Source organism: Protopterus annectens, chromosome 3.part1 (assembly GCF_019279795.1).
Source record: "Protopterus annectens isolate FY-2018-M chromosome 3.part1, PAN1.0, whole genome shotgun sequence".
NCBI lineage: Eukaryota > Metazoa > Chordata > Ceratodontiformes > Protopteridae > Protopterus > Protopterus annectens.
In genome coordinates this window covers 1,496,867,564-1,496,880,389 of record NC_056732.1, presented here as the reverse complement: position 1 = coordinate 1,496,880,389, position 12,826 = coordinate 1,496,867,564, and the positions used below count along the sequence as shown (strand labels likewise).

Sequence of the window (12,826 nt, the reverse complement as noted above, 5' to 3'; positions counted from 1 at the left end):
TTCTTTAGAAACTACGGTGGAATCTGTAGATCCAGCCGAGGTTTCAGTTGAGTCTCAGGGGGAGCCGTTAATTTTGCAAGATGTGGCCTCTCAGGAGTCAGGTCAGGCTGAGGGGGCTCTCCGATTGCTGTACTCCCTTCTTTACCTAAGGTGGTTAGGCCTTCTCCTTCTGGCTCTAAGGTACCTTCCAAGGTCAGGCCTGGTTTGCCTTCCTCTGGTGTCAGTCCTAGTTCTGCAGGTGCTGTGCCTAAAAAACACATGCTTAAAATGGCAGAAGATTTGATTTCTTTAATCAGGGGTTCTATGCCCCCTCCAGATAAGAGGCCTAGGGTGGAGCCGGAACAGGCTTCAGATTATTCAGAGTCTTCGGCTGAAGACATTCAGGATTTTCCTCCTTATTCTGATTCAGACGCAGAGGATTCCAGTCCTTCTGCTTCTCCTCCAGAGGATTTTTCTTTTTCAGAAACCCTGCATTCTATGAGGGAGCATTTTAAATGGGAAGGTCAGGATTTCTCAGATTCCCGAAAGAGGCTTAGGGAATTTTTGTTTTTACCACAACATCGGCCCTTGGCTATACCTCCTGTTTTGGATGTTGTTCAGGATGTTTTCTCTGAGGCTTCTCTTAATCCAGACTCTTTGCCTCCTCCGCCTGTTAAGCCAGATAGGTATTACAGAGTGCCAGAGGCTCATAAATATCTGTATAAGAGCCCTAGGGCTGACCCAGAAACTATTAGCCAGGGTCCTAAGGGTGTCAGGGCTTCTGTTGTAAAGAATCCAGTTCCCATGGATAAAGATTCTAGAGCTTTGGATAGGTGGGGTAAAAAGGTGTATACCTCTTCCACTCTAGCAATGAGGGCTTTGAATTGCCAGTTTCATATGTTGAAGTACCAGAATTTTCTCCTTACTCAGTTAAAATCTAAGGTGGATGCTTTGGCAGAGGGCATAGAGTGTAAGGAATTACAGGATTTGGTTCATGCCTCTGATCAGGTGGGTAAGCATTCTTTGCAGTGTGGTTTCGATGCTTTACAGGCTTCTTCCAGGGTGGCTGCCACTGGATCAGTTATTCGCAGGCACGCCTGGCTTAAGGATCAGAACTTGTCAGAGCATGTTAAAGCTAGAATTTTGGATGCTCCTTTACAGTCTGAAGTTTTGTTTGGTTCTCCTGTGGAGTCTGTCTTAAAGAAAATGGAAGACAAGGCTAAGTCTATGCAGACTGTTAAAGATTTTTTGCAGGTGCAGCCCCCTAAGTTTAGCAGGAATTGGCCTACTAAGGGATGGGCTTATCCTTCTTCTGATTTACAGTCTCGGGGTAGAGCTAGACGTGGTAGGGGCAGAGCTAGACGTGGTAGGGGCAGAGCTCAGGGTTCTTTCAGGCCTAGAACATGGAGTTCTTCTGCACAGTCTACAGGTGAGGGCAGGGCCCAGTCCTTTCGTAAACAGGCCCAATGACCTGCATCTTCAGCTGCCGGATCCTTCTTGTCTGGCAGCTCCTTTGGGAGGAAAGTTGGCACTCCAAGCAAAACTGGCTTTTAGTCACCCAGGACAAATGGGTGTTGGACATTATAGACCGAGGCTACAAGTTTTATTTCCACACATTGCCTCCTTTCAAAGGCATGCCAGACGTTCCTCCTCAGCAAAGGGTAGAGGCTCACAAACAGATTTCTTTACTTCTTCAAATGGGGGCTATACAGCAGGTCCCTCCGTCAGACGTAGGCCTAGGATTTTATTCTCGCCTGTTTCTCGTACCAAAGAAAGGAAACACTTGGAGGCCAATTTTGGATTTATGTCTCCTCAACACATACCTGGACATTCCAAAATTCAAAATGTTGACGTTGCAACAACTTCTGCCTCTGTTGGGCAAAGATCACTGGATGGTAACTCTGGATCTCAAAGAGGCTTATCTTCATGTTCCTATCAGGCCCAGTTGCAGGAGGTTCCTGCGTTTTCGGGCTGGGACTTTACATTATCAGTTCTCTGCATTGCCCTTTGGCTTATCTACTGCGCCCAGGGTGTTTACAAAGGTTCTGGCTCCAGTAATAGCCTTCTTAAGGTTAAGAGGAATACAAATTTACCCTTATTTGGACGATTGCCTGATTCTTGCTCAAGACAAACACAAGCTACTTCACCATCTACAGTATGTTATGGCAGTGTTAAGGTGCCTAGGGTATTCTGTGAACGAAACAAAGTCCAGTCTAGTACCCTCTCAGGAAATGTGCTTTCTGGGTGTGAGACTGAATACAGCTTCCCAGATGGCTTTTTTGACCCTGGACAAACAGAGAAACCTTACACTTTATTTCCAACAATTGTCTCTACGGTCCAGGCTGACTGCAAGGACAGTCCTTCAAGCCTTGGGGTTCATGGCATCTTGTATTCTGGTGCTTCCCAATGCCAGACTGCATATGAGGAAGCTACAATGGTATCTCAAAAATGTATGGACGCAACACTGCCACGATCTGGACACTGTCATTCAGATAATACCTTGCATTCAAAAGGAATTTTTGTGGTGGGCTCAGGAATGTCACCTAAACAAGGGACTCTCTGTGACCCGACCAGAGGCGAGTCAGATCTTAACGACAGATGCCTCGGACAAGGCTTGGGGAGCTCACCTCAATGGAAAATGGGTTCAAGACACGTGGCCTGCCAGACTTCAGCATTTACATATCAACTTGAAGGAGATGTTAGCAGTCCAATTTGCATTGATGGCTTTCAAGGATCTACTTCACCCAGGACAAGTGTTGATTCAAACAGACAACACAACTGTCATGTGGTACATCAACAAGCAAGGGGAACACATTCGTACCCTCTTTGCAGGCAAGCTATGATTTTGTGGGAGACTGCTCTCAGTTTGCACCTCACTCTTCAGGCAAGGTTTCTGCCAGGAGCACAGAACTCCTTAGCAGATGTTTTGAGTAGACAGATGGTGGATCCCCACGAGTGGAAATTGGATCCTCATGTATTTCGACAGTTGACAGTGATATGGGGGACTCCAGACATAGATCTGTTCGCTTCTCCACTAAATTTCCAGTTGCCAAAGTTTTGCACAAAGATGTTTCATCCAACAGCTTGGAAAGTGGATGCTCTATCATTCAGTTGGAACAATCTTCACTCCTATGCCTTTCCTCCTCTACCTCTCCTTCCCAAGGTGCTCTTGAAGATCAGACAAGACAAGCCCTCCATGATTCTAATAGCTCCAGATTGGCCTCGACAGCACTGGTACCCTCTGCTGAGGAGTTTAGTACGGGAGCCTCCTTAGCCTTTGCCTTCAATTCCACACCTTTTGTCTCAGGCAGGCAATCATTTCCTCAATGTCAGGATTCAGTCCCTGCATCTAACAGCCTGGCATATTCTGTTCTAGACCCTGGAGGGTCACAGCTTCCTCAACAAGTTTTGAATGTTATTTTGGAGGCCAGAAGGCCTAGTACAAGGAAAGTTTATGCTGATAAATGGAGGAGATTTTTTATTTGGAGCAAAGCAAAGAGCTTTGATGTTTCCAGGCCTGATTTGAGTGTTTCTCTTCAATATCTTACGGAATTATTAGACAAGGGTTTGTCTTTCTCCTCTGTAAAAGTTCATGCTGCAGCCATTTCTGCTCACTATGATTGTGACCCACCATTATTCTCTCATCCTTTGTTTAAGCAATTCCTTAGAGGGGCAAAGAACATAAGACCCCCGTGTAGAGCTCCTTTTGAACCTGCAGCTATGTCTGAGTTAAAGTTTTTGTCTTGGAAGACTGCTTTTTTGTTGGCCATTACGTCTGCTAGAAGGGTATCTGAATTACAAGCTCTAATGGCAGTTGAACCCTTCCTGATTTTTCATAAGGATAGGGTATCTCTGCGTACTAACCCTACTTTTATGCCTAAAGTGGTTTCAAATGTGGCCTTGAACCAATCTATTCATTTGCCTACTTTTTATGCTGATCCCCAAAATAAAGGGGAGAAAATTTTGCACACTTTGGATATTCACAGGCAGTTGCGTTATTATTTGAGCAGGACTAAAAGGTTCAGACAGTCTCAGCAGTTATTTGTTTCTTTTGCTTTGGCCTCTTAGGGGAAACCTGTTACAAAACAAACTATTTCTAAGTGGATTGGCCATTGTATTGCTTTTTGTTATTCTAATCATGGTAAGGAGATTCCGGCTGGAATCAGACCTCATTCCACTAGGGCTACTGCCACTTCTACTGCCTTTTTGAGGGGTGTAGCTACTAAAGATATTTTGGAAGCAGCTACTTGGAGTTCAGTGCACACTTTTTCTAAACATTACCATCTCCCTCTTTATTCCAAATCTAGGGCTGGATTTGCCACTGCAGTCTTACAGGGCATGTTAGCAGCTCCCAATCCTTTATGATTTTTCCAGCCTCCCTTTACCTTTGCTTTGGGACTCTACCCACAGGTTATGACTGCAGCAATGTGAGATGAAGAACATAGTACAGTTTTGTACCTACCATAAATGTAGATGTTCGAAGATCCACATTGCTGCAGTCCAATTTACCCTCCCTCCTTCCCCTCTGTAGTTTGGAGTGGTTGTATGGTTTGGGTGGTAGAGGTTGTTTGTACATAGGTTTTTCCTTTTTTGGCTGTGGCCTTTCTTTTTAGGGCCTTCTTACATCTGGGGCAAGAAAAGACTGAGGATATGACGTCGGTCATGCGCTTTAATACCATGACGCTCTGACGTCAGATCTGAGCACCCATGACCGACGCCAGCCTAATACTTTGGTATTCGGGCCGACCGAGGACAGCGGACTACCCACAGGTTATGACTGCAGCAATGTGGATCTTCGAACGTCTACATTTATGGTAGGTACAAAACTGTACTTTTCTTCTTGCACTGCTATAAATCATTTATGTATGGGAAATAGGAAATACACCCCGGGATCACTTCTGTGTCTCTGCTTGACAGTGGCACAGGAAAATAACTTTCTTGGGTGGTGTAAACTATGGAACCTTGCTGGCTAGGCTTATGTAGGTCCTTGGGCCGATAGCCTAGTACCTACTAATGAACCTGTAAAATATAAGTATATATATATATATATATATATATATATATATATATATATATGTATGTGTATATATAGAGAGAGAGAGAGATAGAGATAGATAGATATATAGAGATAGAGATAGATGATACAGATAGATAGATATATAGAGATAGAGATAGATAGATATATAGAGATAGATAGATATATAGAGATAGATAGATATATAGAGATAGATAGATATATAGAGATAGATAGATATATAGAGATAGAGATAGATATAGATATATATATAGATAGAGATAGATATAGATATATATATAGATAGATATAGATATATATAGATAGATATATATATATATATATATATGTACATACATAGATCTATATGTGTGTGTGTGTGTGTATATATATATATATATATATATATATATACAGTGGTGTATATAGTGTAGTGTATAAGGTGCTTCAACAAAGTATTAGTTTAAGGGTGTGCTCACTTATGCAACCAGCTTATTGTATGTTTTTTTTATTTAAATTTTTTCCCCAAACATATTTGTTTTGTTTTTCAATTGAATTGTACAGGTTATAGGTTGCATTAAAGGTGGGAAAAGTTTTGAAGTGATATATTGTGGTCTCCTTTTTTGTATCACAAAACCCTGGCATTTTAACAGGGGTGTGTACACTTTTTATATCCACTGTATATAAATATATATCTATACACACCACACGTACACAAACACACACACACACACACACACACATATATATTATATATAAGAGAGAGATATATGTACACACACACGGATATATATATATATATATATATATATATATATATATATATATATATGTATATATATATATATATATATGTGTACAAATAAATATATGTGTCCACAGTGGTGCATCGATTGGTGATGTCACCTTATAGCAAGAGGTTCTCCGGTTTGATTCTTGGTTGTGGTGCCTTCTGTGTGGGTATATATATATATATATATATATATATATATGTGTGTGTGTGTCTCGCTCTCTCTCTATTCACATATATATATATATATATATATATATATATATATATATATATATATATATGTATATATATATGTATGTATATGTGTGTGTGTATATATATATATATATATATATATATATATATATATATATATATATACACACACCTATATATGTGTGTGTGTGTACACACGCATATATATGTGCGTGTGTGTGTATACATGTTTGTATTTTATATATATATATATATATATATATATATATATATATATATATATATATATATGTGTGTGTGTATGTATATATATATATATATATATATATATATATATATATATATATGTATATATATATATATATATATATATATATATATATATATATATATATAATGTATATGAAGTGTGTGTGAATGTATATATATTTATATATGTGTGTGTAAATGATATATAGATATATGCATGTGTGAGCACTGGAATTTCAAAAAATGATTGTGAAAATGCAAGAGAATTGTGAACTCCTCTTCTTTAAAGTTGTTTTTTTCTGGGAATTGCATTAATGATTTTTGGAATATCATATGTCTATATGTGTGTATATATATATATATATATATATATATATATATATATCAAATGCAAGAAGACATTTTTTTTTTTTGCCCCAAACTTCTCCTGCTTAGTTACACCCACTCACTGTGTGCCCATTTGTTCGTTTTCTTGTTAGAGGTTTGATAAAATCCTGTCTTGACCCTGCCAGTGATCTCCCTCTCCAGGAAGGAAGCATCTTCATCTGTCTTTTACCCCTAAGGCACTTATTCTTCCTTAGACAAAAGCTGGGACATGAGTATCAGGGATTTTATCATGTGTACAGAGTAAGTGGAAGCCTTACCTGGTTGGAGTAATCTCACTGTCACAGGTATCACTTCCTGTCATAAAAGCCTGTTTATGGCTCTCCCCATCGAATGAACAGTAGCCTGCCTGAAGCGTGGCAGATAACCCCAGATTGATGAGTTGATGTAAGCCACCTACTGCAGTTCCCTGCCCCACCTGGCTCCACCATTGCCTGTTAATCAGGTACATCCACATCTGTGTCACAGAAGAGTGCTAAGAGCCTTTTTTTTTTTTTTTTTTAAGTCAATCCCTGTGATAGTCGAAGAGTAGTCTTGCGGGTCATTTTATTCAGGTCACAGTGATTTTCTTCAGAACTGATTTGTTGATGCATGGAGATATTGCTGTTGTGTTTCTGGGAAGTTCTGAAACTGCTTTTGATTATGATAGTTACTTGCATGTAGAATATCTTTAATTATACTAAATGGAGAAATGGTTAAAATTCCTGAGATTCTTTTTCTTAGAATGTAACAAAACACTTTCATGTGTTATTTAGCTAGTGAAAAAAGTTCTTCCAAGTCTGTGGTGCAGGTGGATAAAACCATGACTGGGACACAAATGATTCTGCATTGATCAGTGGTCATATCACTGAGGGAACCAGCCACAGTGGGAGGAAAAACCAACTGATGCCAGCTTGACCATCTTACTGAGGAGAGGAGCAGCCCAGCTTACAGCATGACTGAAAAAACAGAGGAGACTGTCCTTCATCATGAATTAGTATGGGCTAATATGCACAGCCCCTTCAAGCTTTCTAGGTGTAGTTGCCACTGTTCCTTTGTGCACATAGGGATGCACTAACCATGAGAGTGGCGCTGTGGCATCACTTGGACATTAGGCTGCTGTAATGGTCTTGGCAGGCCAGGGATGAAAAATTCCCCTCTGCCCTGTAGATGCCTTCATGATGGTTATCGTCATCAGATAGCGCTTGTTTCTGAATCCAATCACCATAGAGTATAGGTACTAAGCAAATATGTGATGACGATGATGATCAAGGATATGATGGATTCCCCACTGAGGTGATATGGAGTGCACAGGCTGCTGGATAAGGAATGAATGGGTGACCTCTATTAGAGACTGATGGTCAGCAGGCATGGGACAGAAACGCCTAAAAAATGAAAAAGGAAAAAAATGTAAAGTTCAAGATTTAAGACATGTAAAAATGATTATACTGGAAACTGCTTCATGTATATATGTGTGTGTATATATAAATGTGTCTGTAATTTTTCTTTATGGAGCTTTTCTCCTTGGGCCTCTGCTGAAAAAGGGCCTTTTCGGCTCAGTCAGACACCCCCGGTTAACAAATAAATAAATATATATATATATATATATATATATATATATATATATATATATATATATATATACATGCACTCAGACTCCTCCTGCCACCCACTACAAATACTTAGCACAAGGGCCTCCCTATCATGGTAAGGCTTCAGCATGTTAACATGGTACAGTTTGTGCCCCTACCTCTTACCTAGCAATTTTACGATTTAGTTAACATGACTGACCTTTCTTACCACTTTGAAGAGGTCCCTCTCAAGCTGCCTGCAGCTTATTGTGTCTGACAAGAATGAACACCATAACCTGCTGTCCCACCGCATACTCTCGGGCTCGAGCGTTCCTGTCATACCAGACTATTTTCTGCTGTTGGGCTCCTGCCAGGATCTCCTGGGCCAAGCCTATGAGCTCCCTAAGCCATGTCCCAAGTTTTAGGACATATGCCACAACAGACTACTTGTGGAATTCACACTCACCCTCCCACTAATTACGAATCAAATCCAGGGTCCTCTCACCCTATGCCTGTATAGTAACTCAAAGGGTGAAAAACTTGTGGATTTCTGGGGTGCCTATTCGTATGCAAACAGCAGATGGGGCAAATGTTTGTCCCACTCTCTCTCTCTCTCAAACTGGTCTGCAAATTCCGTTGGCATGGTCTTTAGTGTAAAGTTTAACCTCTCCACAAGACCATTAGTCTTGGGGTGGTAAGGGGTGATTTTTTAGGTGCGCACCCCACAGCACTCCAACAGACAAGCCAGCAGGTCTGACATGAAATTGCCACCTCTGTCAGTCAGTATTTCCCTTGGGAAACCTACCCTGCAGAAAACTTCTAACAAAGCATTTGCCACCTTTCCTGCCTCAATGAAGGATAGAGCCACCGTGTCAGGGTATCTAGTAGCATAATCTACTACCACTAGTATATAGTTCTTCCCTGTGGAACTATGGGTATTCAAAGGCCCCACAGTATCCATAGCTACCCTCTGATGTGGCTCCTCAATCACAGGCAAAGGTATCAAAGGAGCTTTCACCTTGTCCCCTGCCTTGCTTGCTTTTTGGGATTGCTCACAGGTCTTGCAATAACCTGTTACATCCTTTGCAATCCTAGTGCAGTAAAAGTTCTGCATAATATGTCTCTTGGTACGCTTCATGCCTATATGACCTGCAAAAGGAATGACATTGGCTATGGCTAGAAGTACCAGATGGTAGGCTCTAAGCACTACCAACTGCTGTATTACCTAACTCTCTAGCCTTCCCTTGGGTCCACTCTGTGTACAGTAAGTCTTTGTTCCAGTATACAGATTCCTTTTTTCCTTGAAAGTCAGGTGCCTCCTTTGTTACCCCCCCTCAAGCCTCATAATGTAGTATCAGAGAGAAGCCTCATAATGTAGTATCAGAGAGCTGAGCCTATCTCAACTCTATGTTTGTGACCATTCGCAGCTCCCCTTCCACAGGAAGTCTGGTATCTTCTGACAGCGGTGCCTCACTGTCAGTCTGGGTGCTACTACTCACCTCTGCCCTTGCAGTCACCCTGTCCAAGGGAACATCAGTATCCGTCAGCAGCTGTGGCTCACCTTCAGGCTCACTGCTACAGGATATCTCCCTTCCTGAAATAGCCACATCACTAGCTCTAACTTCAGGTGTGGGTTCTGTCTGGGTCTCCTCCAGGTCACCAGCCCCACATGCCTGTCTCCAAGCCTGACTGTATGTAACTGCAAAGGTATTTGGAATAGGGGCCCTCCTAAACCTCTGACTGGAGTGAACTGTCCAAGCAAGTACTGCTCCTCTTTAACCACTACAGGCTTCACAATAGTCATGTCAGAGGCTGTGTCTTTGTCTCTTAGCAGTGGCCTGTTTTCCATCCACTAAGATAAGATGCAAACTCTTGTGATAGTTTGGTACCCTTGTTGTCTCCAGACAACTTACCACTGGCATGCTGTTATTCACACTTGTTGGCTCCCCCACCTTTTGTTCCCTACCTTGCTTCAGTGCATATTTGTATGCTACATGGCCCCTCTGGATACATTTAAAACATCTAAACCTTGATCTTGGCCGTGTACTTGAACTAGTGGCTTCCCCTGTTACTGTTGGACTCTGTTGGGGTGGTTTAGGCTGCCCACCATGAGTTCTCTTATATCCATGTACAGCAGTAGGTATCCCATTCTTATGCAGTGGTGCCCTGCTTGCTAAGTAGAGTTCCCCTCTTTTCCCCAGCTCATTTGCAGAGTTTCACTCCCTGTCTGCCAGCCAGATTCTCATGTCCTCGGGCAAAGTGCTAAGGGCTTGTTCCCTTACCAAAGGTCTGCCAGCCTTTCAAAAGTGGTGACCTGACATCGACTTACCCACTTAAGAAAGTAAGTGCTTAGCTCAGCAATGTAATCACATACACTTTCATCTGCCTTAACGTCTGTGATCACGTAACATTTTTCTGTAAGCTTCAGGTGTTAACTTAAAACATTCCAATAAACATTGCTTAACCTTACCATAATGTAAATAGTCCGTGTAAGACAATTGAGAAACAGCAGTTATAGCTTTACCATGGAGTAAGGGGGTCAGGAACCATACCCAGAGACCTTGGTTAACATCATATTATCATCACCTTCTTTATACTGTGGAAGAAATTTGCTGACTGGGATTCTGTTATTCCTTTCCCCATTACCACCATGTTATTCCTTTCCCCATTACCACCATGTTATTCCTTTCCCCGTTACCTCCATGTTATTCCTTTCCCCGTTACCTCCATGTTATTCCTTTCCCCGTTACCTCCATGTTATTCCTTTCCCCGTTACCTCCATGTTATTCCTTTCCCCGTTACCTCCATGTTATTCCTTTCCCCGTTACCTCCATGTTATTCCTTTCCCCGTTACCTCCATGTTATTCCTTTCCCCGTTACCTCCATGTTATTCCTTTCCCCGTTACCCCCATGTTATTCCTTTCCCCGTTACCTCCATGTTACTGACGCAGAGTTCGCATGTCCCTGTTATGCTGATGCTGGTTCTAATTTTCTTCCGCCTACAAAAGCTGCAGTCTCTCATTTTCTTCAACTTCTAAATACCGCATGCTCTCTGCTGATTCTAATTCTATGCATTTTGCCTCCAGTTCAAGTCTCTCTAACTCTAGACGGGTTGTTAAATCCTCTGAGGAATAGGTAAACTGTCTTATTTCTGAGGGCTGCACATCCCCATTGCCAGACTGGTTGACCTCCTGGATTCTGGTCTGTGCTTCAGCTACGATTAAGGCTGAAATCATTTCCTCTTTAGTCAGGTTGGCATGCACTAGTCCTTTGGATTTGCACACCTTAACCAACTGGTTCATGGTCAGCTTGCCATAATCTTCTGCTGACATCTGTGACTGCTTTCCCTGACTAAACTAAACTAACAAAAATAAATAAAACTGTTGTGAACAATAAAACTCTGTATGTTTACCTTGTGGCTGCTGAGAGTACATAACACCTTTAGTGACAACTGCTTCCAAGCTGCAGAAGTTCAGTTAATATCCCACCATTGCCACCAATGTGTGATGCATCCCCTCTGGGCCAGTAATCAAAGTGCATCAATCCTTACCACTGACACTGGTGGGAATGTTCACTTAGAACAAAAATGGATACACAGTATTTTCAGATGCAGCTCTCTGTACCAAGCTCGAGTTCCCTTAAGAGCACCCAGGAAGCACACTCCAGTCTTGGGGCTGGGTTTTCCTTTCCAGGCCTCAAATAAGACAACCCCTTTCTCGCTGCAGAAATCAGTGCTGCGTGTCCCTGTTCCAAGTACCTGACACACACACACTCTTCGACATTTGATTTTTACAGGCGCACACACCTGTTAAAGGCTGGCACAGATTTTTCTGTTATACCACCTCCACCCAGACTATAAGGTAGATTCACTGCTACCAGCCTGCTACTTTAAGGCTCTTACCAGGGTACCCAGTTACTCTTAGTAAAATTAATACTTGTACAAATGGTAGTTTTAACCAAGCAGCAAGACTTACAGGACCATGAAGCCACAGTGCCACCAAATAAATGCAATTACTCTCAAAGGTTACACTATTTTCTAAAAGACCAGCCAAAATGAAAGGTTTAGATATATTTAATGATAAATAATAAAATGGAACACAAGAAAATGCTGAATATCTGTTTAAAATAAACATGAATTTCAATTCACAGGAAATATAAAAAATCGATGGAAATAGACAGATACAGAAAAACTGTACTTTTAACTAGTCTCGCTATGTTTTCCTGACTGAAGAATTACTTTTCTCTGGTTACTTAGTATAGCAAGGCAAGATGAAGTGGGTGAGTGGACTTTTCATTTCCATTACACAGTGCTGACTGTCTCTTTCATATCCTTCACTAGTATCTAAATACAAATTCAGTGTTGGCTACAAAAATCACATTTGGTCACCTGACTGTGGTTCTCACACTACTACCCCTTCACTAGCAACTTGAGCCGAGATCTGGCACAGATATATCACAATACACACCTAGAACTTTGCTAATGCTTATTCCAGCATCTGAAGACTGTATAACAATTTCGATTCTTTCATCCTTCCTGCAGAAACCAACCAGCCAGCCATTCTCTGGCATTCCAGGGTAGCAGTTAGTTCACCACTAAGGACAATAAGAGCAGGATCCCAGCCCAGACATTGCATCTCTGGCTGAATTCAGGCCTGTGAGATA

General features: G+C 41.5%; 1 protein-coding gene across 1 annotated transcript in view; it reads left to right on the top strand.

Annotated features, from left to right (window-relative positions):
* Positions 1 to 12,826, top strand: part of ACAA1 (acetyl-CoA acyltransferase 1) — a 353,926-nt gene that overhangs the window by 143,857 nt on the left and 197,243 nt on the right. The window lies entirely within an intron of this gene.